Below are 24,997 nucleotides of genomic sequence, written 5' to 3'. Positions count from 1 at the left end.
ATTTACGTTGCTGCAACACCACGAACAACGTTGCTGCAACACAAGTTACAGCAACTGAAAAAAAACTGTGTTGCTGCAACACCGTTTCCAAAGAACGAATTTTTCTGTTTTTCTGAGTTAAAAACAGAGTATTTTTCTGTGTCAAAAACAGAGTATTATTTTGATCAGTTTTTTATCCTGAGGCAAAGTAGAGTATTATTTTATGCTCTATTCTTGTGTTTTTGAATTATCAGAAAACAGAGTATTACTCTTTGTTCATATTTTTGTTGTTTCGAAATTTATCAGAAAATTCTCAACAGTGGAAACAGAGGATTTTTCCACTGTATTTTGTTTGGAATAACCAGAAATTCCCGACAAAACCCTTGAGTTTGGAGTGCCACCATTGAGTAGCGACTTGTCAATGGAGCTATGTCAAGAAGTTAACCAACCAACAAGAGCATCCACAACAATTAAAACAGTATCTCTAGATTAGAGCGCTGTTAACTTCATAAAATTCAGAGCACCATAACCTTTCTTCAAAGCTTATTTCAGGGCAAAGATCAGAAATTTAAACCAGGAAAAAGAGAGCACCCATAGCATTTAAAACAGTGTATATGAATTTGAGTGCTGCTATCTTCACAAAATTTAGAGCGCCCGTAACCTTACTTTAAAAGTTATTTCAGGGCAAGGACCAGAAATTAAAAACAGAAAGAGCATCCATTACATTTAAAACAGTGTAAATAAATTAGAGCGCCGTAACCTTCATAAAATTCAGAGCACCGTAACCTTTCTTTAAAGCTTATTTCAGGGCAAAGATCAGAAGTTTAAAGCAGAAAAAAAGAGAGTAGCATTTAAAACAGTGTATATAAATTAGAGCGTTGTTAACTTTATAAAATTCAGAGGGCCTTAAACTTTCTTTAAAGCCTATTTCAGGGTAAAGACCACCATTTGCATTTAAAAGTGTACTCTTTACATTAGGGATAAATTTTTTGGAAATTTGGCTAGTGTGAATTTTTTGTTTTTTCATATATACAAAGTTTATTAAAAGAATTCTTTATATTTCTCTCGGCAAATTATCTGTCAAAACTTACAAATTCAATTAAACTTTACCAAAATTTGTATAACATTTTTTTGTTTTTTCATATATACAAAGTTTATTAAAAAAATTCTTTATATTTCTCTCGGTAAATTATTTGTCAAAACTTACAATTTCAATTAAACTTTACCAAAATTTGTATAACATTTACTGAAAGATATGAAAAGAACACACGAACCTTTTGAAAATTCAGACACTCGTTAAGTGCAAGAGCTATGCAGTATGAATTCTTCTGTCCAAGCGGTATATTGTGATTAGCCTTAAGAGGCGTTACTTAGTTTTCATTATTTTCATAAAGAGGATTGAATTTCTGTACTCTTGTGATGCAGAGTTTAATTTTTTTTCACGAAAAATATTAAATTTCTCGATGTGAGTGTTGTCATTAATGTTTCATTCTTAACTAAAGAAAGAATGGCTCCTAAACCAGAAACAGGTCAAAACCGGTTCAATATTCTTGATCTTGAAAAGATCATAAAAGAAAAAAATATATATCGATATTTGAGTTTTTTTTCTTTCCATTCTGATTTTCGATATATTTGGTTTTAAATGTTGTTTCATGTCATTTAAATTTTTTAAATGCTCTTTCTCACACAATTTTCTTTAACAAATAAGCAACTTTAAATCAAACACTGGCGTACCGTTGATTGCAAGATTCCGCGCGGCAAGAAAATATTTGTTTGCGAATTAGCCCCAAACGTAGCGGATGGTCCGACGATTCTGGCACTTTCAACCTTTACGAATTCGGCTTTAAATGCTCTCTCTCACACAATTTTCTTTAACAAATAAGAAACTTCAATTCAAATACTGGCATAATGTTGATTGCAAGATTCCGTGCGGCAAGAAAATATTTGTTTGCGAATTAGCCCCAAATGCAGCGGATGGCCCGACGATTTCGACACTTTCGACCTTTGCAAATTAGACTTTGAATTCTCTTTCTCACACAATTTTCTTTAACATTTAAGAAACTTCAATTCAAACACGGGCATACCATTGATTGCAAGATCCCGCACGACAAAGATCAAATGACTATTTCGAAAAACATACTTGAAGGATAAAGTGTTCTTCTTCAAAGTCTGTTCTATGAGTAGATGTTGCTGTTGTATTTAAGGATGGAAATCGACAAAGGACAAAAGGCAAAAACAGAGAAATTTTCAATGAATATGCTCGAATGCTAAAACTGGTAGTTTACCGTATTCCTAAAAACACTAATCCCCATAGTCATCAGAGCTCTCCAAAACCATCTCAACCATTCAATCCAAAGTTCACATGACAACCATGTGAAAAAGGGTGAAGTGGACACACGCTATAAAACAATGTGGTAAGGAGACAGGTGGCATGCTGAATTGGACAACAATCGCTCAAATGAGAGATGGTTGTAATGTGATATCACTCCATGACTTAATAAATTAAACAATGGAGTAATACTTATTGTGTTATTCAAAACAAAATTTAGAAATATACCGTTGTAATACATGCAGAGATCGTGGCATAATAAAATTTGACAATTGAATGAAATATAAATCACCACTTGTCCCTCTTTTTCCATAACTCGAAGCCCAATGCCCAACGTGAACTATGCACAAGTGACACTTAATATTGATCTCTCTGCAACTTGAATGAGGGAAAGTATTGCCTCCTTAAAACGTGCATGGCTCTTTGTTAAAACTTATTTTGATTGCATACCACACTGAACCAAGAAAGCCGAATTCTTCTATTCACCTCACAGCCATATAAGTAGGAAAAATGTCTTGAATCCACACAAAACCAAGAAACCCGAATTCTTCTATTCACATGGTAGCCATATACAAAGGAAAAATGCTTTGAATGGTCATTGTATTGAGCAGGAGACTCACCAGAAGGTATGCTATTCTATTGGAGATTAGGATTCTCCAGTAACAACAACACGCGAAATTTGAACGAGTTGAAAGGGTTGCAGTTACAAGAATGGCTAGCTAGTCTTTCCACCACCGAGAAAGAAATTGGTTAGCATTTGTTGGATCTCAGGTGTGTTCAAGGTAGTTGTACCTACCTTAAAGGGATGGTTAGTGTTTGTCAGATCTCAAGTGTGTTCCAAGTGGTTGCAACTGCCTTGAAGGGAGTGAACAAATTTGTTTTCTTACAGATAACGTGTTCACCATCAAATGAGCTCATTGATTACATCTAACTACCGTTATAATTGTTCTTTGTATTTGAGTAAATTTCATTCTGTGAATTTTCAAGCTTTATAATTTTAGAGGAGAAGAATAAATGCAAGAATTTGTTCAATCCGAGAAAACGGTATGTAATTGTTTTCCCAATTCACCCTATTTCAATTCGCAAGCTACTCACCTCTGAAAGCGATAAAGGTTAGACCTAAATCAAGGTAAATCGTATAATGAAACTAAGTTGTTTTCGCACCTCAGGATCCATTTAGAACCATAGCCAACGCTCAAAATTAGTTCTCTGCAATCTCCAACCAATCGATAAACTGCTCAGTCCCTTGTGTTACATTTTATTTAGCCAGAAAGAGAGATTCAAATTTATATCCAGTGAGAATCTTTGTTTCGGGAGAGCCTAGTGCCTTTATTGAGAGAAGATTCTTTCACGAGCAAAAGAAAACAGAAAACTAAATAAAACCCCCAAATTCCTTAGCAGTTCCAAAGGATTATATAAATATGTTCTGAATTGGAATTCTAGGATTCATTAAGCTGAAGTTTATGAAAGTTCTTTGTATGAGAATAGCTTAAGATAGAAACTGTGTTTTATACAGCACATTTCACCATCTTAATACAACTAAATCTTCAACTGGTGAATCGTATATATAATATATGTATTAGATCTCTCTTTTTTTGAAGGTATTGTCTACCCCAACCCTACTAATTTTTTTTCCCAAAAAATTAATCCAACAGCTTAAATTTTTATCTTGTCTTTTTAATGTAGAATGCTTGTCTTTATAATGTAGAATGCTTATATCTTGTATTCTTAATGTAGAATGATTGTCTTTATAATGTAGAATGCTTAGAAAATTGTAGAGAATTGCATAATTGACCTTTAATTTCCTCTTGCAATTTGGCCAATCATCCGGAAAACACTACAGTAATAATTGAAAAAAAATATAAATATAAACACTTTCAGCTCATAACCCAAATTTATGTAGATCTATTCACTAATAGATAAATTCATGCAGATCCATTGACTAACTCATACACTCCCTTGAAGTAGTGAGTAAATAGAGGAAAGCTCAGAAAGGCTATATAATATATAATAATAATGTGCCATGTGCCATAAAGTTCGTCTGAGTAGGTAGATACCAGAGCACGTCTAAGGGTGGAATTTGATTCTTGCATACTGTAGGAGTGGCCCTAGTCATCGCTTGGATGTCTTCATTGATTTCTACTTGAGCCTTTCGCCTGCATGTCTTCTTTGGTTTCTGCTTGAGCCTTTTGACTCGAGTATCTTATCTTTTACGATGCTTGAGTTTTATGCCCTGAATATCTTATCTTTTATGATACCAATACCAGAGTCAGAGTTGCATGCTAATAGCCAGGTGGAAAGGGCCTTGGGATACCAGAGTTGCATGCTAATAGCCATGTGGATGTGGAAAGGACCTGGAAGTGGCCACTAAAACATTGGATATAAAGAAATGGGCACGAGTATATCAAAATCATTGAACCACAAAACTTTAGATAAATTTTTTTTTAGATGTAGGAAACTTTGCCTCAACTAGCATACGTGGGATAAGATGATATTGCAAACTTTGCCTCAACCAGCCTACTTTGGATAAGATGATAATGCAAACTTTGCTTCAACCAGCCTACTTTAGATAAGATGATATTAACTCAATCTTTCTGCATCGGGCAATGTGAAGGCTATAATAAGAGGTCGATTGTTTTCCAAACCAAAAACTTTTCTTAAAATTTTGTTGAATGAAATTGAGAACACTAAACTTAGGTTCAAATGCACAAACACTCAAAAAATCGGTCAAAGTATAAACTAATGGTCGGTAAACGATCGACCGATCGCTATAGTCTTGCTAAAGGCAAGCACTAATAATGAAAATTCAGTGTATCAAAAATATAGAGGTTCTCATTATCAACAACCCAATGTTTGATATGATCCATTTGTCCTATTTACTATAAAATCAAACAAGCGTTTATCATAAATATTTTCACTCATTACAAAATGTATCAAGTTTCAAAATGTATCAGCTTGACAACGAAGAAGAAAACACACAAATATTAGTTATTAGTATAATGTACATAAGTCTAGAGGATTATAAGATGATTTCACCAAAATTTATAGCATAAGACAAAAATGAGTTATGTCATTGAAACCCTAATTTTGTAAAAGTAAATGGATTTGTGAGTGGGTGAGAAGTTGCGTAGAAAGCTTTTGTAGGGGTCCTACACATATGGATAAGGGTAATGAAAATATTTTGTTCTTTATGTTTTGCATTTGTCGGATTTATTTAATAACTGATTTATTAGTAAGTGCACTTTCTAGGGGATAATGTTTAAACTAAGTTATGTAATTGTTGATAAATTAGCTAGTAAATTTTACGTTCTGAGTTATCAGAATTAGGGCAGTAAATTATTATTCAACAAATTATTAGGGGCACTAGATTAGTCAAATAATGGATAATCAAATTAGAAATATGTCAGATATATAATCATGTATTCATTGCACTTATGGAGATATGAGATTCCAATGAGAGTTCAGCTCATGGATTGAGAAGCAGACTTCTCTTATCAGAGCTAGGTTAAGGGAGTTGATTTATATGTAAACTATGAGTTGTTGGCAGGAGGTTTCAAAAGTTTATGAAAGCCATTTGCAAGAGTTTTCATAATTTTTTGAATCCTGTGCATATTCAAGTTATTGGTGTCAGTGCTCAGCAGTTAGCAGCAATGACCAACAATATGAATACTTCTAAGACACAAATACCAGTGTTTAAAAGTGAGAACTTTGGTTTTTGGATATTTAAGAGAAAACAATGTTTATTTCATAAGATTTGCGGGATTTCGTCGAAAATGGATATACTACTCAAACACTTGCCTGCTGTACTCAAGACCAAAGAACAAAACTAAAGGAAAATCGTATGAAAGATTCAAAGGCTCTCTTCCTAATACAAAAACAAGCAGTGCATGATTATGTTTTTCCAAGACTAGTTGGAGTAACAAAATCAAAGGAGGCATGGGATGATTCACAACAATCATATCAAGAAACTAATAAGGTAAAAATTGTTAAGTTGCAGTCCTTAAGAAGAGAATTTGAAACTTTGTGCATGCAAAACACAATATATTCAAGGTTTTCTCACTAGAGTTATGGGTATAGTGAATGAAATTAGGTCTTATGGAGAAGATTTAAAACATCAAAAAATTGTTGAGAAGATTTTAAGAAGTTTTCCTACAAAATTTGATGGGGTTGTTGTTACTATTGAGGAGAATAAGAATCTAACTCAGTTGTTTGTGAATGAGCTAATGGGGTCTCTTCAATCTCATGAGCAAAGAATCAATAGATCTTCTGAAAAATCTATTGAGCAAGTTTTTCAAACAAGGAAATATTTTCAAAGACAAAAGTGGTTCCTCTCATGAGGAAAGCCAGAACACTTCTGGAAGAGGAAGAGGAAGAGGACAAACATACAGAGGAGGCAGAGATCAAGGAATATTTTTTTCTGCAAACAACAAAAGAAGAGGTAATGATGATAGTGATGGAGGTAAAAGATTTAATAAATCCCAAGTTCAGTGTTTTTATTGTAAAAGACTTGGCCATTATGAAAGAAATTGTTGGAAAAAACAAAAACAACAAGCTAATTTTTCTAAAGAAAAAGAAGAGGTTGCCACTTTATTCTTGGCTTGTGACTCAACTAAGAGTGTTTCCAAAGAGGTGTGGCTTATGGATAGTAGTTGCAGGAATCACATGACAGGTAACAAAGATGGCTTTGTAGAGATAGATGAATCTACAAAATCGGATGTACTATTGGGACATGACAAGCCAGTTGAAGCTAAAGGTAAGGGAACAATTGTTGTGAAGACAAAACAAGGAAAACAAAAGCACACTAATGATGTTTTATATGTTCATGGTCTAGCACATAATATTTTTAGGGGTGGGCTAGCTCCTTGGAAAGGGATATCTAATTGTTTTCAAGGACAAGCAATGCATAATCTATGATAATGATGATCACAGTAAAATTATTGCTAAGACTAATATGCTGCAAAATATAATTTTTTCTTTCAATCTCCCTTGTAAAGCAATTACAACATTGATTGTTGCTTATGATGATAGTTCCTAGCTATGGCACATAAGGTATGGACATTTGAATGTGAAAGGCTTGAAATTGTTATATAACAAGAAAATGGTCAAAGGGTTGCCACTTATTGGTTCTATTGATAAATTCCGTAAAAATTGCTTTGATAAACTCATGATGAGAGCAAAAGAAATGTTAATCATGATTCCATAGACTCTAATGTTGGATCAAAGACTCACCATGTTCCAAAAATCGATATGAGGAAGTTTGATGGCAAGGATCCCGCCACATGGATATTACAGATGGAGCAATTCTTCGATCTCAATAATGTGCAAAACACACAAAAGGTACGTATGGAAAATTTATATTTGGAACCAAATCAGTTTGTATGGTATCAATGGCTTTGTTCTCGTAAACAAATTATCACTTGGGCAATTTTTACGGAAGAATTGATAGCACATTATGAGGATACAAAAAGCAACACTTTTTTTAGCCAATTGATAAGTCTCAAACAAAAGGGTTCAATAATGGAGCACATTGAGGAGTTCCAAAAATTGAACATAAGGGTAAAAGATATTCCAGAGGAGCATAGGATTGATGTGTTCATAGGGTCTTTAAAGGATAATATCCAACATGATGTGTGCCTTTGGGAACCTGATTCATTAGAGAAGGCATTCAGGTTAGCAAGAAAAATGGAAAGCAAAATTATGGCAACTAGGAAGCATACCATTCACAACTATAAAGACGGAAGTGTTGTTGCCCATAGTCTTCCACAACCTACAAGGTTGACACCACAACAATTGGAAGAAAAAAGAGCAAAAGGGCTTTGTTACAATTGTGATAGCAAATACACAAAAGGTCATAAGTGTGCTGAGAAGAAATTATTCTACATAGATTGTGAAGAGGAAGAAGAAAAGGAGCAAGAAAGGTCAAAAGAAGAGAATATATTCCAGGAACAAAGCCTAGATGAAGAACAAATAAATCCGACCATATCTTGTAATGCATTGGCGGGAATTACCACTCCTCAAACCATCAAGATAGAAGGACAAATCAAGAAGAAAAAGGTAATAGTGTTGATTGATTCAGGAAGCACCCACAATTTTATTCATTGTAGGGTAGCAAAAGAATTGAATTGCTTCCTATATCCAGCACCAGAGTGTCAAGTGATGATTGCAAATGGAGGAACAATAAATTGCTCTGGAAAGTGCCATAATATCAAGCTATCCATGGGAGAATATGTATTGACTAGCCCAATGCTTTCCATTCCAATGGGAGGTGCTGATGTTGTACTAGGAGTCCAATGGCTACAATCCTTGGGTACAATAGCTTTTAATTTTCAAGAACTTTTCATGAAATTTTCTGTGGAAGGAAAGGAAGTTGAATTAAGGGGTATTGCAGGGAAACCAGGAAAGATAATCAGCTCTAATGGAATGACAAAGCTTCTAAAAAAGGAGCAAAGAGGTGTAATTGCACAATTATGTTCGCTAGATGTTTCCACATTGGAATCATCTATTTCTCCAGATCTCCAAAAAGTCCTGGACAATCATTCCAAGGTATTTGAGACTCCCAAAGGTCTCCCACCTATGCGTGATCATGATCATGCTATTCATCTGATTCCAGGAAGTGTTCCTCCAAACATCAGGCCGTACAGATATCCATATGTCCAAAAAAGTGAAATTGAACGTATGGTTGCAGAAATGCTAGAGGCTGGTATAATTCAACCGAGTCAAAGTTCTTTCTCAGCTCCAGTAGTATTGGTGCACAAGAAGGATGGATCATGGCGCATGTGTCCAGATTATAGGGAGCTCAACAAGCTCACTATTAAAGATAAGTTCCCCATTCCTGTTATTGATGAATTACTGGATGAATTGCATGGATCAATTTACTTCACCAAGTTGGATCTTCGTTCGGGATATCATCAAATCAGAATGAAGATTGAAGACATTCCGAAAACAACATTTAGAACTCATGAGGGTCATTATGAATTTTTGGTCATGCCTTTTGGCCTTACCAATGCACCTTCAACATTTCAAGGTTTGATGAATTCAATTTTCAAACCATTCCTTAGAAAATTTGTGTTAGTATTTTTTGATGATATACTAATCTACAACAAGTCTTGGAAGGATCATGTTGAACATGTTGACAGGGTGCTACAACTATTGGAGGAGAAACAATTATATGCAAAAAGATCCAAATGTTTCTTTGGAGTCCAGGAGGTGGAATATTTGGGTCATATTGTATCTCATGAAGGAGTTAAGGTAGACCCTAGCAAAATTAAAGCCATTAAGGAATGGAAAATCCCCACATCCATAAAGCATCTGCGAGGATTTCTTGGGTTGACAGGGTATTATCGCAAGTTTGTTAAGAATTATGGGAGAATAGCAGCACCTCTAACAACATTATTGAAGAAAGATTCATTTTCATGGACTTCGGAAGCAACAAAGGCCTTTGAACATCTTAAAGAGGCAATGTGCCAAGCACCGGTCTTAGCTACACCGGACTTCACAAAAACCTTTATTGTGGAATGTGATGCTTCAGGAAATGGAATTGGTGTTGTTCTAATGCAAGATGAAAGACCCATTGCTTTTGAAAGTCGTCCAATCAAGGGAAAGTTTTTAAGCAAAGCTATTTATGAGAAGGAAATGTTGGCAATACTCCATGCACTTAAGAAATGGCGACCCTACCTAATGGGAAGACACTTCAAGGTAAAAACGGATCATGATAGCCTTAAATACTTTTTAGAACAAAGATTATCCTCTGAAGAGCAACAAAAGTGGGTCACAAAGATGTTGGGTTATGACTTTGAAATCATCTACAAAAAAGGGAAGCAAAATGTGGTGGCAGATGCACTCTCAAGAAAGGATGAGGATGTGGAAGCATTGTTGTGTGCCATTTCTATTATCCAACCAGATTGGATAAATGAAGCAAGGGAGGAATGGAAGAATGATGAAGAAGTGTGGGCACTTATTCGAAAGCTACAACAAGATTCCAGTACTTCTGATACATTTAGCTGGCAAAATGATTCGTTATGGTACAAAGATCGCTTATACCTCTGTAAGAATTCCCAGCTAAAACAAAAGATTCTTATGGAATTGCACACTTCTCCCTTAGGAGGGCACTCAGGATTTTTAAAAACTTACCACAGGGTTAAGAAGGAATTTTTTTGGGATGGCCTTAAATCAGATATTCAAAAGTTTGTGGCGGAATGTTTGGTTTGCCAACAAAATAAAGTTGAAACAATTAAGACACCGGGTCTATTACAACCTTTATCCATTCCAAGCCAACGTTGGGAGGAGGTTTCAATGGATTTTATCACAGGTTTACCCAAGTCTGAGGGAAAGAGTGTCATCATGGTGGTAGTTGACAGACTTACCAAGTATGCACACTTTTGTGCATTATCACATCCATTTAAAGCCAGTACAGTTTCTACTGCATTTATGGAAACAGTTCAAAAGCTACATGGAAACCCAAAGATTATTGTAAGTGACAGAGATCCCATTTTCACTGGAAATTTTTGGACAGAATTATTTTCTTGTCTTGGTACTCAGTTAGCTCATAGCTCATCTTATCATCCTCAATCTGATGGGCAAACTGAGATAGTAAACAAATGTTTGGAAGGATATCTTCGTTGCTTTGTATCTGATAAACAGACACAATGGGTCAAATGGTTGCCTCTGGCTGAATGGTGGTATAACACTTCCTTCCATACAGCAACAAAAATGACCCCATTTATGGCACTTTATGGGTATCAACCACCATCCATCACATCATATTTAAGAGAAAATTCTAAGGTTCAGGCAGTGGAACATCACATCGAACATCAACAACAAGTCCTCCAACTCTTAAAGGATAACCTCGTGTTGGCACAAAATAGAATGAAACAACAGGCAGATCAACATCGCAGTGAAAGAAGTTTTGATGTAGGTGATTGGGTATTCCTACGGCTACAACCATATAAGCAAATGTCCCTAAAGCAAGCTAAGAAGGATAATAAATTATCACCAAAGTATTATGGTCCGTACAAGGTGTTGGAAAAGATTGGTACTATGGCATACAAATTGGAGCTTCCTGCAGCTTCTCGATTGCACCCAGTTTTCCATGTTTCATGTTTAAAGAAGGTTATAGGTGACAAGCTCCCAATTCAAACAATATTGCCAGAACTTGACGAGGAAGGAAAAATTATATTGGAACCGGAAGCAATCACAGAAACAAGAACTCGACAGCTACGAAATCGATCAATTTCAGAGTATCTTATCAAGTGGAAGAACTTATCCGCTGAAGATTCCACATGGGAGGATGAGAATTTTGTGCAGAAGTATCCAGAACTGCTCAAGCGTTGAGGACAACACTTTTTTGAAGGAGAGGGGCATGTTGGGTCCCTATAATACTAGTGATTACCCCATTACTATTGTAGTTATACCCACTATTTATATTGTTGTGCCCCTATTACCCCCATATTGTTATTTCTGTGCCCCTTAGAATCCCTCTATTGTTATTTTTGTGGCTTTATATTATTATTGTTAGGTCGGCTGGATTATATTGTGGCTCCTTAGACTCCTATATATAGAAAGGAGGTTTTGTCATTTGTATCATCCAAGAATTGTTCATTTAGGTAATGTAAAGGAGGTTGCTCCCTCGAAGAGGCTGAATTCTAAGGCGTGGATCTCTCTTTTCTATCTTTTTGTGAGCTGGTTTCATAACAGTATTCTTGGTAAGCAACATAGAGATTCACTTCCAATAGGAAAATCATGGAAAGCAAGTAAACCATTGGAACTAGTGCATGCAGATATATGTGGTTCTATGCAAACTTTGTCTCTCAACAAAATTAAGTATTTCATTATTTTTGTGTATGATTTTAGTAGAAGAACATGGGTATATTTCATTAAATAAAAATCTGATGCATTTGTCATATTTCAACAATTTAAAGCTCTTGTGGAAAAGCAAAGCAGTTATTGTCTAAAAACATTACACACAGATAGAGGGGGAGAATTCACATCTAATAAGTTTGATTCTTATTGTAAAAATGAATGGAATTCAAAGGAAAATGACAAGTAGTTATACTCCCCAACAGAATGGAATTGTTGAACGTAAGAATAGAACAATTGTTGAGATGGATGGGAGCATGATGAAAGGTAAAAGCATTCCAAACATTTTTTGGGCTGAAGCTATAGCTACATCTGTTTATTTGCTTAATAGATGCCCAACAGGAAGTGTGCAAAATATTACCCCTTATGAAGCATGGTGTGGAAGAAAACCCAATATTTTTCATTTTAAGAGTATTTGGTTGCATTTCCTATGCTCATGTTCATACTGAAAAGAGAAGAAAGCTTGATGATAAAAGTGAGAAATGCAATTTTATTGGATATTGTGAGGAAACCAAAGGTTATAGATTGTACAATCCACAAACTGAAAAATTAATGATTAGTCGTGATGTGTTCTTTGATGAGAAATAAGAATGGCAGTGGAATCAAGACGTGCAACAACAAACTCCAAGTATTGTTGTATAATAAGATAAATATCTTCTTTCTGTAAATCCATCCAGTAATCAAAATACTTCAGAGGCCACATCTACTCCATCATCTTCTTCTACTTCAAATCATGTTTCAAGTCCAAGTCCTCCTCCTAAAAAGGCAAAATCTTTAAATGAAATTTATGGTTATACTAATTTTTCTTTGATGTCTCAGATTGAAGCAGAGCCAAGATATTTTGAAGACGCGGGAAAAGAGTTAGTTTGGTGCAAAGCAATGGATGGAGAGATGGCAGTGATTAAAAATAATGAAACATGGGAGCTTGTGGATCCTCCTACTGAAAAAGAAGTCATTGAGGTGAAATGGTTTTATAAAACCAATTATGCATCTGATGGATCAATACAAAGGGACAAAGCAAGGTTAGTAGCAAAGGGATATGCTCAACAAGCAGGTATTGACTACAATGAAACATATGCTCCTGTTGCAAGATTTGATACAATCAGAACTGTATTAGCATTGGCAGCACAATATAAATGGTTAGTTTATCGATTTGATGTTAAATCAACCTTTCTAAATGGTGAGTTGAAAGAAGATGTATATGTTCATCAGCCCCAAGGATATAAAGAAGTAGGAAATGAACACAACGTTTACAAACTAAAAAAGGCTCTTTATGGGCTTAAACAATCTCCAATATCATGGTACAGTAGAAGTGACACTTATTTTTTGAAAAAGGGGTTTAATAGAAGTGAAAATGAACACACATTATCTATCAAGTCAAACGATAATGATATAATAATTGTGTGCTATGTAGATGACTTGATATACACATATTCAACTGATTTGTTAGTGGAAGAGTTCAGACAAGCTATGATGACATAATTTTGAATGACTGATTTGGGTTTGCTCCATTATTTTCCTGGCATAGAAGTGACACAAATGAATGAGGGAATGTTTATTTCACAAGAAAAATATGTTTCAAATCTTCTTAAAAAATGGAAAATGGAAATTTGTAAACCCATGAGCATACCCATGATTACAAATGAATTTTTTTTTGTAGAAGATGGCGCTGAAAAGGTAGATGCTCAAACATATAGGAGTTGGTGGGAAGCCTTTTGTCTCTTACTACCACTAGGCCTCATATAATGCATGTAGTAGGCTTTATTTTCAGATTCATGCAAAGTCCAAGTAAGATTCATTTTGGAGTAGAAAAAAGAATTTTGAGGTATTTCTATGGAACAAGAAATTATGGAATTTGGTATACTTCATCAAATAATTTTGGCTTGGTTGGTTATACAGATAGTGATTAGGTTGGAACTTTTGATGATAGAAAAAGCACTTCATGTTATGTATTCAGCCTTGGATCAGGTGTAGTATTATGGTGTTCAAAGAAGAAACCAACTATTTCATTGTCTTCTACAGAGGCAGAGTATATTGCAGCAACAACAACAACATGTGAAGCAATTTGGTTGAAGAAAGTATTGTTAGATATAAAACAAGAACAAAAATATGCCACAACTATTTACTATGATAACTTGTCTACTATTTCCATAACTAAAAATCTAGTGTTTCATAATTGCACCAAACACATTGATATCAAATATCATTTCATAAGAGACTATGTGGCAAAAGGAGAAATTGAAATAAAGTTTTGTACAACAAATGAACAGCTTGCAAATATATTTACCAAAGCACTACCTAAAGGGAAGTTTGAATACATGAGGGATATGCTTGGAATCACCTCATTAAGCATTAAGGGGGAGTGTTGAGGATAATGCTTAAACTAAGTTATGTAATTGATAACAAATTAGCCAACAATTTTTGTATTATGAGTTATGAGAATTAGGGCACCAACTTAATAGATGTAGTCAATTATCATCCAACAATTTATTAGGGGCAGTAGATTAGTCACATAATGGATAATCAAATTAGAAATATGTTGGCTATATAATAATGTATTCATTGCACCTTTGGAGATATGAGATTCCAATGAGAGTTCAGCTCATGGATTAAGAATCAGACTCCTCTTATTTTTTTTCATTAGTTTTGTTTATGTTTTCATATGTATGCTCTTGATAGATTTAACATACTCAAATCAACTAACTGAACCAGGATCAAATAAACCAATTGAAATCCCTAATCCCTAAACCCACACTGTCAAATAACATTTGAATGGAATGCACAGAAAGAATGTTAAATAAAAAAGAAGCATCTGAATTGTACACTCTAGGGTTGTTGGGCTTCATGTATCCCTTGGGTTTATAATGGTGAACCCACATTCTCCATAACATATCTAGCCATGACAGACATGACAAATTTTGGAATTAAATAAAAAACCATAACCATGGTGGTAGCAACATCATTTGCAGGAAAAACACAACAATGTTAATCCATCGCCCAATCCCGTGGACAAATTTCGTTCGCACCACAGAATCCGCAATCTCAATTCAGATGGAAATAGATGCTAAAGATTTCCTCTAGTATTTTGGGCAACAGAGCCAATGGAATACTATGGTTGAAATAATAATCAAATTTACGAGTGTTATTAATTGTTTTTGGTGTTCGTCCACAAGTAGTTTAACTCAGAACTATCTGAATCGACAGAGTAATAAAAGTTATCTTCATCCATCACTCGAATTGACTCAACGGTCAACACTCAGTTAATTGATTCTCTAATTTTATCCAAATCCTCATGCGAGAGTAATTACAATTTCTGACACTCCCCCTTAATTACGATCACATGACTCAACATAGCTCAAACATGATTCAACATGAGTCAACTATGCTTGTTATGCTTACAATATAAATTGACTCAATTATCACTCAAACATGCCTGTTGGTCTATGCATCAACTAGGATTACAATGACTCAAGACTTTCACAATTTTGCATTTTCTTTTTCTCTTCTTCCAAATTTTATATCCTCCAAACTGCTTCATTCTCTGTTGCGCTTTCTTGTTGTAGGCTCCATATTTCTTTACTTGTTATTGCTGCAATTTTACTTTGAATTTTCTTGAATTTGTGCTGAAACATGATTTGATCTTGTCTATTACATCTTCCTCTTCAAATATTATTTCAACTATGGATTGTTGCCACAACATTGCATATTCAAACTGTCTTATTTTCTCTGCTTCTTGCGCTTTATATTCGTGACTTTCTTTCTGCCATATTTCTTGATAGTAGAATCTTATCTCTTCTTGACTCCATTGCTTAAAAATGGTTTCAATACATTCATCTTTGTCTTCAGAAACATCCATATCATTCTTTTCACTCTCATCATTAGGGACTACTGCATTTTTCCTATAATATGCACACATGAGATCATTAACCACCATTTCATTCAATTCTTTTATTCCAATTGTTGCTTTAAGACTTGCATCAATTTGTTCTATTGGTTTCTGAATCCATTCTTCAATGAGCTTCAAATATGCATCAAATTTATTAACAACCTTGCTTTCAACTTCTTCTCCCATGCTATTTTGAACACCAACATATTCAAAAACAATGTTAAAATTATCTTTGATATGACTCTCTTCAGTGAGATCTTTCTTCTCTATATCTGCCTTCTTTTCAACAACATGGAGGTTGTCTTCCACTGTTATGTTGTTAGTGGATATTCTCATAAAAAACTCTTCAATCACTTTATCATGTTCTTGATCATTAATTGTTGCTAGATGACATACTGCTTCATGAGCAGTTCCAACTGCTTCATATCTTGCTGCTATAGTTGCAACTTCAACCTTCAATGTTTAATCAAACATGGTGCTTATCATATTTCCACAGTCAATCCCTATTTCAAAAAATAAACCACAAATATTATCAACATAATGCTCATCCATGCTATGGTGGGATATTCGGGCATTCCTGTGCTCATTATCAATTTCATTGACAATTTCAAATTCACCAAATCCATCACCTGTAGCTGGATTCACCAATTCAAATATCACTTTGCAGTCATCATCCAATTGTGTCTCATCAGTGTGGGATTCACAATCATCTACACAATCCACGTTACAGTGGAGTCCTTGAGCATTTATTTGCTCTTGCTCCCTTTCACACACAGAGGCTTCAACCTCTCTCTCTGCAATTCTTATTGCATCTTCTTCATCCATATGCATGCTTGCATAATGGGTTTCAATTTTATGGTCTTGACAACCATCATCCAGTTTTGAGTGGGATTCTACAAGCTCTGTTTTCCTCTCAAAGTCTTGCTCATCTACTCTCAGATCTGTGGCTGAATTATTTGCTTGTGACACAACTTGATGTTGCATGTCGCTCCCCCTTGCACCAAGCTATGTTCCTAGGAACTTCCATGCTTCCTTGGAAGTTGTACTTTTGCTACCTTGCACAAACAATTTTCATCCAATGTCTGTTTTATAAAATTCAATGTTAAAGCATTGCATACTTCATCATATGGGTTATTAGACTCTTACTCAGTTAAATCTTTAGCTTGAAGAAAAGTTAACATCTTGATAACCCAATGATCAAAATATGTACATGTAAACATAGGAGGTGGTAGTAGATCAAAGCTACACCAATCACCCTCAATTTCTCCTTTGTCTCCTGCTAGACTTCTCAGTTCCTCGGCTATGGCCTGAACCTTTCTAACCATGGCAACAATCTCTGCCTCTTCTTTTCGATTCCTTTTATTGGACTTCTTTAGTCGTACTTTGCAACCCATGAATGTTGTCATTCCTTTTCTTATAACTGCTTTTCTAATTGCATGAGGTTGTCTTCCATGTCACCCCTGAAAAAAATATAATTTTCAATTTGTGCCCCCGTAAGGCACAATCTTCACCAAAAAAGCTGTCATGCTTGACAAAACACCAAAGAATTTTGTAAACCACCGAACTTTTCAAAACCCTAAAATCTCTTGCCAATAAAAACCTGATAAAAATTTCTTCTTTCTAATAAAAAAATCCCAAATTTTATGTTTTTTTTTTTAAATACTTAAAAAAAAATAGTTTTCCAAAACCCTTTTCAAAAAACCCTTTTTGAAAACTTTAATAAAAACAAACTTTTCACCACTTTAATACCATATAACAAATATGTCACTTATATATTGAAAAAAGTCTTTTAATATGGGGCAAAACATGCCCACGGAAATTAGATACCATTCAAGCTTTTCCTTACCCTAACTTTTACATTCGAGGCTCACGTCGATGTCAAAACCCTCTACGAGAAGTGGTTATCTATGGACTTCTCACGAAAACGCCGGTTGTGGCCATCTAATAACTCGACTTTGAATCTTTTATCGAAAAAAAATCCTCTTCGCTCTACTAATGAGACCTTGTTTGATGATGCGTTGCATGCGAACACTATCCACGATATAGGAGGACTGCGGCTCTATGCTAAGCCCACGAGCATTATAACAACTTGAATACTATTGTACGGTGTGTTATAGCTCAAACAAGAGGAAAATGTATTTCTCTCTTCTTTTTCACGGATTTTTGCTGAGCCCTTATTTATGGCTTTTTGTAGCTGTGTTCTGATATCAATTTGTTGGAAAAAAAAAAACAAAACATAAATTCACATACAAATCACATAAACTGCGACTTTTTTATTAATCACACAACATTTATTGATCACACAAAACATGATTTTTACTATACCAATTAAATCATGTAATTGTGACTCCAATGGAATCATTTAATCATATTGACTCATCCCAAAGAATTGATCTAACGGTTCATTGTAATGCTCGAAATTGGTACCAATTCTCGTTGAGGTTTTCGAAATCGACGTGAGCCTGGAATGTAAAATTCAGAGTAAGGAAAAGCTTAAATGGTATCAAAGTCACGTGGGTATCTACTAAAAGACTTTTTTCAATATATAAGTGACATATTTGTTATATGGTATTAAGTTCGTGAAAAGGTCTTTTATTAAAGTTTTGGAAAACGATTCTTTTAAGTTTTTTTTTAATTAAAAAAAAATATAGAATTTGGGATCTTTTTATTAGAAAGAATAAGTTTTTTTACAGTTTTTTTTATTGGCAAGAGAGTTTAGGGATTTGAAAAGTCTTGTAGTGTGTCAATTTTTTTGGTGCTTTGTTAAGCATGATAGGTCTTTTGGTGAAGATTGTGCTTTATAGGGGTGCATATTGAAAATTATATTTTTTTCGAGGGCGATATGGAAGACAACCTCATGCAATCATAAAAGCAGTTATAAGAAAACGAATGACAACAGTCATGGGTCACAAAGCGCTATTGAAGAAGTCCAAGAAAAGGAATCAAAAAGAAGAGGCAGAGATTGTTGACATGGTTAGAGAGGTTCATGCCGCAGTCAAAGCATTGAGAGGTCTAGCAGAAGACAAAGAAGAAATCGAGGGTGATTGGCGTAGCTTTGACCTCCTACCACCTCCTATGTTTATAGGTAAATATTTTGATCATTGGGTTATCAAGATGTTAACTTTTATTCGAGCTAAAGAGTTAATTGAGTATGAGTCTAATAACATATACGATGAAGTATGTGATGCTTTAACATTTAATTTTATAAAACAAACATTGGATGAGAAGTGTTTGTGCAAGGTAGAAAAAACTACAACTTCCAAGCAAGCATGGAAGTTCCTGGAAGAGGAGTTTGGTGCAAGGGGGAGCGACATGCAACATCAGGTTATGTCATAAGCAAAGAGGTCAGTCGTAGATCTAAGAGTAGATGAGCAAGACTCTGAAAGGAAAACAGAGGTTGGATAATCCCACTCAAAAGTGGATGATGGTTGACAAGCCCATAAAATTGAAACCCATCATGCAAGCATGCATATGCATGACGAACATGCAACAAGGATTGCAGAGAGATTGGTTGAAGCCTCTGTGTGTGAAACAGAGCAAGAGCAAATAAATGCTCAAGGAATCCACTGTAATGTGGATGATGACTGCAAAGTGATATCTTAATTGTTGAATCCAGTCGCAATTGATGGATTTTGTGAAGTTGAAATTGTTAATAAAATTGACAATGAGCACAGGAATGCTCGGATACCCCACCATAGCATGGATGAACATTATGTTGATAATATGTGTGATTTATTTTTTGAAACATGGATTGACTGTGGCAATATGATAAGCACCACGTTTGATCAAAACATTGAAGTTTGAAGTTTCCACTATAACAACAATATATGAAGCAGTTGGAACTGCTCATGAAGTAGTATGTCATCTCACAATAGTTATTGATCAACAACAGGATAAAGTGATTGAAGAGCTTTTTATGAGAATATCCACTAACATCATAAGAGTGGAAGACGACCTCCATGCAGTTGAAAAGAAGGCAGATGTAGAGCAAAAAGCTCTCACTAAAGAGAGTCATATTAAAGATGTTTTTAACATTGTTTTTGAATATGCAAGTGTTCAAAATAGCATGGGAGCAGAAGTTGAAAGCAAGGTTGTTAATAAATTTGATGCAGATTTGAAGCTCATTGAAGAATGGATTTAGAAATCAATAAAACAAATTGATACGAGTCTTAAAGCAGCATCTAGAATAAAAGAATTGAATGAAATGGTGAATAATGATCTCGAGTGTGCAAATTACAGGAAAAAAGCAGCAGTACCTAATGATGAAAGTGAAAAGAATCATATGGATGTTTGTGAAGACAAGATGAATGTATTGAAACCATTTTTCAGCAATGGAGTCAAGAAGAGATAAGATTCTACTATCAAGAAATATGGCAGAAAGAAAGTCATTAATATAAAGTGCAAGAAGCAAAGAAAATAAGACAGTTTGAAGATGCAATGTTGTGTCACCATAGTTGAACAAATATTTGGAGAGGAAGATGTAGTAGACAAGATCAAATTGTGTTTCAGCATAAATTTAAGAAAAATTGCAGTAGCAACAAGTAAAGGAATATGGAGCCTACAACAAGAAAGCGCAATAGAGAATGAAGCAATTTCGAGGATATAAAATTTGGAAGAAGAGAAAAAGAAAATGCAAAATTGTGAAAGTCTTGAGTCATTATAAGTTTAGACGTAGACCAGCAGGCATGTTTGAGTGATAATTGAGTTAATTTCTATTGTAAGTCTAACATGCATAGTTAAGTAATGTTGAATCATGTTTGAGCTATATTGATTCATACCGTCATAATTAAGGGGGAGTGCTAGAAATTGTAATTACTCTCACATGAGGAGTTGGCTAAAATTAGAGAATCAGTTAACTGAGTGTTGACTGTTGAGTCAAGTCAAGTGATGGATGAAGAGTTATGTGCAGTCCATATTTAGAGTATGAGTTAATTGAGTTAAGTTTATGTGAATGTCAAGATATTTTAGGTGATTCGATACATGAAAAAGGTTAAATACCCTTCATTGGGTTCATTGTAAGAATCATGTTTTGTGTGATAAAATAAGAGTCGCAGCTCATGGATTTATGTGTGAATTATTTGTTTTTTCTCCTCTGCCTTTCCAACAAATCAGCTTCAACCTTTAATTCTTCATTTGAAGTTTTCAATTGGTGATTGGTAACGCGGTTGGTTTGCTTTAGACTGTGATTCTCTCTGGATGGTGGTTGGACCTTTCTTAAAGTCCATGCTGGTAGTGGCTTTTCACTCTCACGACAACTCTCCACTGTGACGTATCGCTCACACAGTGCGATGAAGATTTTTTATCACTTACATGGTGGGGATCTACAAGTTGCAGTTGTAGATTCTATACCTTGACCTTGCTTTGATATCAATTTGTTGGAAAGGAAGAGGAGACAAAATAAATAATTCACACACAAATCCATGAGTTGCGGCTCTTCTTTGATGACACAAAACATGATTCTTACAATGAACTAGGTGAAGGGTATTTAAGCTTTTTGACTAGCGACTCGCCTATAATATCTTGACATGCAACCACACACTAAAGTTCATCTATCACTTAACTTGACTTGATTCAAAACTCCAACACTCAACCCTCAATCACTCAGTTAACTGACTCTCTATGTTTAGCCAACTCCACATGCAGGATTAATTACAATTTCTAACAAGTAGAAGGTGTTGCACATTAGAAAACGATAATGAAAATGCTTCGCATGATTAGAACGATATGGGAGAATGGAAACACTCAACTCTCATGTTTCCATTATTTTTTATAACTTTCAAATATAGTTTTTCCATTGCTTAATGTTGTCAATGTGCGACTCAGACGACGAAGCATATTTTGGCCATATTCTGCTAGATCTAATTTTGACTTTTATTTACATTTTAAAAAGAAAGTCAAGCTCACAAGTTCTCTAAGTGATATTTATTGGATAGTGCAATCGCTAAGGTGTTGCCACAATATATTGTTGTTGATCCTTGTTGTTTATACTTGAGTCCATCAAATACTCTTCTTAACCAAATTTCTTGACATGTTGTTGATGTTGCTGCTACATATTATTCTTCTGTTGATGAAAGTGTCACAATGGGTTGCTTCTTAGATGCCCATGAAATCACACCTAAACCAATATGGAACACAAAACCACAAATTCTCTTCCTATCATCGAGACTACCTTCAAAATCACTATCTGTGTATCCAATCAAATCCTTCTTTTTTGTGCTTACATACATTATGCCATAATCTCTAGTTCCTTCTATGCATCTCAAAATTATTTTTCTTGCACTCTAATGTGTGTCTTTTGGAGTCTCCATAAATCTAGAAATCAAACTCACTCCTTACATGATATCCGGTCTTGTAGTTGTGGGATACATGACGTTGCAAACCAATCTTTTGAATATTTTTGGATTGAGATTTGATACTTCATCATCCTTGCTTAACTTTGTACCTGTTGCAACTGGTGTAGGGATAGGTTTGTAATTCTCCATCCTGAATATTTTCAAAAAATCCTTGACATATTTATTTTGACAAATAAAAATTCCTTTTTCATATTTCTCAACTTCTATCCCAAGAAAATATTTCATGAAACCAAGATCTGTGATCTGAAGTTATTTCATTATGGCGGCTTGAAATTCATCTAACTAAAAATCACCCGTAAAAATCATGTCATCAACATATAAGAAAACAATCAAAATATGCCCATGCTCATTTACCTTTGTGTACAAGGTAGGCTCAATGACACTTCTGCAAAATCCATTCTTGATCATGTAACTGCCAATTCTGCTATACCAAGCTCTAGGCGCTTGCTTGAGTCCATAGAGCGCTTTTTTCAACCTGTAAACTTTATCTTCGGTACATTCAACTTCAAAACCTCGAGACTGCTACACATAAATTTATTCTTCTAGAATTCCTTTCAAGAATGTTGATTTCACATCCATCTGATATACTTTCCACTTGTTCTGAGTTGTTGTGGCTAGAACTTCTCTTACAATATCCAATCTGGCTACTTGAGCAAACGTTTCTCCAAACATTAGGGGAATTTTGAGGTCTAAAATGGGCCTCCTAATTAAATTATAAAATAATAGTGGAAATAATAAAATAAGATTGTATTACATCATCAAATTTTAGAGGGAAAAAAGAAAAAACTAGTTTTTCAACTCATGTTTTCAATTTATCTCCCTATGGGTTTACTCAAATTTTGAGCAAAAACACTCGTTGGATGCATAATTTAATTTCTCATACAAGGAGTACCCATATTCCAAAATTTTGATGGGGCCTACTACACGCAAAATGAGAAATACATGAAAAACATTATTGTGATCACTTTTTTCATGTATTTCTCATTTTTCGTGTAGTAGGGTCCATCAAAAGTATGCAACATGGGTACTCCAAAAATATTGAATCATCCCCCATAGTTGATATCATCGTCTTGAATCATATTGGTTCTTATAAATTTTATTTTGGTTGTGCATTTTTCTTAGGAGGTCCATTTTAGACCTCGAAATTCCCCTAATTGTCTATTCCTGGTTGCTGCGAGAATCCGTTTGCTACAAGTCTTGCTTTAAATATGTCAATTTCACCTTTCTCATTCAACTTTGTCTTGTACACCCACTTTACACCAATGAAATTTTTTTCCATTGGTAAATTAATCAAATCCCATGTATCATTCTTTTCAATAGCCTCAATTTATTCATCCATGACTTGGACCCAATTTTCATCTCTGATTGCTTCTTCAAACGAAGAAGGTTGGAATGAAAACAATGCAAAATTTGAACTAACATCTAAATCATCATAAATATCTTTCAGAATTCTCATCTTTCTCTTACCATTTCTTGATTAATCACTTGATTGGTTGTTAGGAGAACCTCGATCTTTTGATCTTCTTGAAGATCCATGCTACTCAGAAAATCTTGGAGTCTTTGTTGGTGTTTCTCTATTTGGTGTCTTCACCTGTGATTCTAGCTACTCCTTTTCAGCTACTTCATCTTCTTCCATCAGTGGCACTTGTGCATCAACTGTTTTATCTATACTATTATTCCACAACTCTTGTTCTTTGAACACAAAATCTCTACTAATTATGGTATTCTTGGTGATAGGGCTATACAATTTGTAAGCTTTTGATTGCTCACTATAGTCAATAAATATGTATTTTTCACTTTTATCATCCAATTTTTCTCTTCGCTCTTTAGTCATATGTGCATAAGCTACACATCCAAATACTCTGAGATGAGATAAGCTACAAGAAATACCTGACCATGCTTGTTATGGTACTCTGTTCATCACACTCTTTGTAGGATATATGTTGATCAAATAAATATCACATGCAACTGCTTCTGCCCAATACTCATTAGAAACAGTTCTACCTTTCAACATGCTTCTTACCATGTTCATAATTGTCATGTTCTTTCTCTTTGTTACATCATTCTACTGCGGTGTGTACCTGGTTGTAAATTATCTTATGATTCCTTGTTGTTTGCAGTAATCATGGAATTCCTTTGAACCATATTCTCGACCACGATCTGACCTCAATATCTTGATTTTTCGATCACTTTGGTTCTCTGCTAGGGCTTTGAATTCTTTAAACCTTGCAAAAGTTTCGGACTTCTACTTCAAGAAGTAAACCCAAGTCTTTCTACTGTAATCATCAATGAAAGTGAGGAAGTAACAACTTCCACCAATTGACGGTGTCCTCATAGGTCCACACAATTCTGTATGCACTAGCTCAAGAGCTTGGTTTTCTTGCTATGCAACTCCCTTTGGAAAAATATCACAGTGTTTCTTTCCCAAGGCGCAACACTCACAAGTATTAGTAGGTTCTTTGATGGGAGGTAATCCTCTGCCCATCTATTTTTGCTGCAATAATCTTAAACCAGAAAAGTGCAAGTGTCCAAACCGAAAGTGCCATAACCAATAATCATCAGAACACGCAACTATTAAAGAATTGACCTGATCAC

This window comes from Pinus tabuliformis, chromosome 4_1 (assembly GCF_031772625.1).
Source record: "Pinus tabuliformis cultivar Carrire ecotype Pingquan chromosome 4_1, CPIR1, whole genome shotgun sequence".
Classification (NCBI taxonomy): Eukaryota; Viridiplantae; Streptophyta; class Pinopsida; order Pinales; family Pinaceae; genus Pinus; species Pinus tabuliformis.
Note: the sequence above shows the minus strand (reverse complement) of the source record.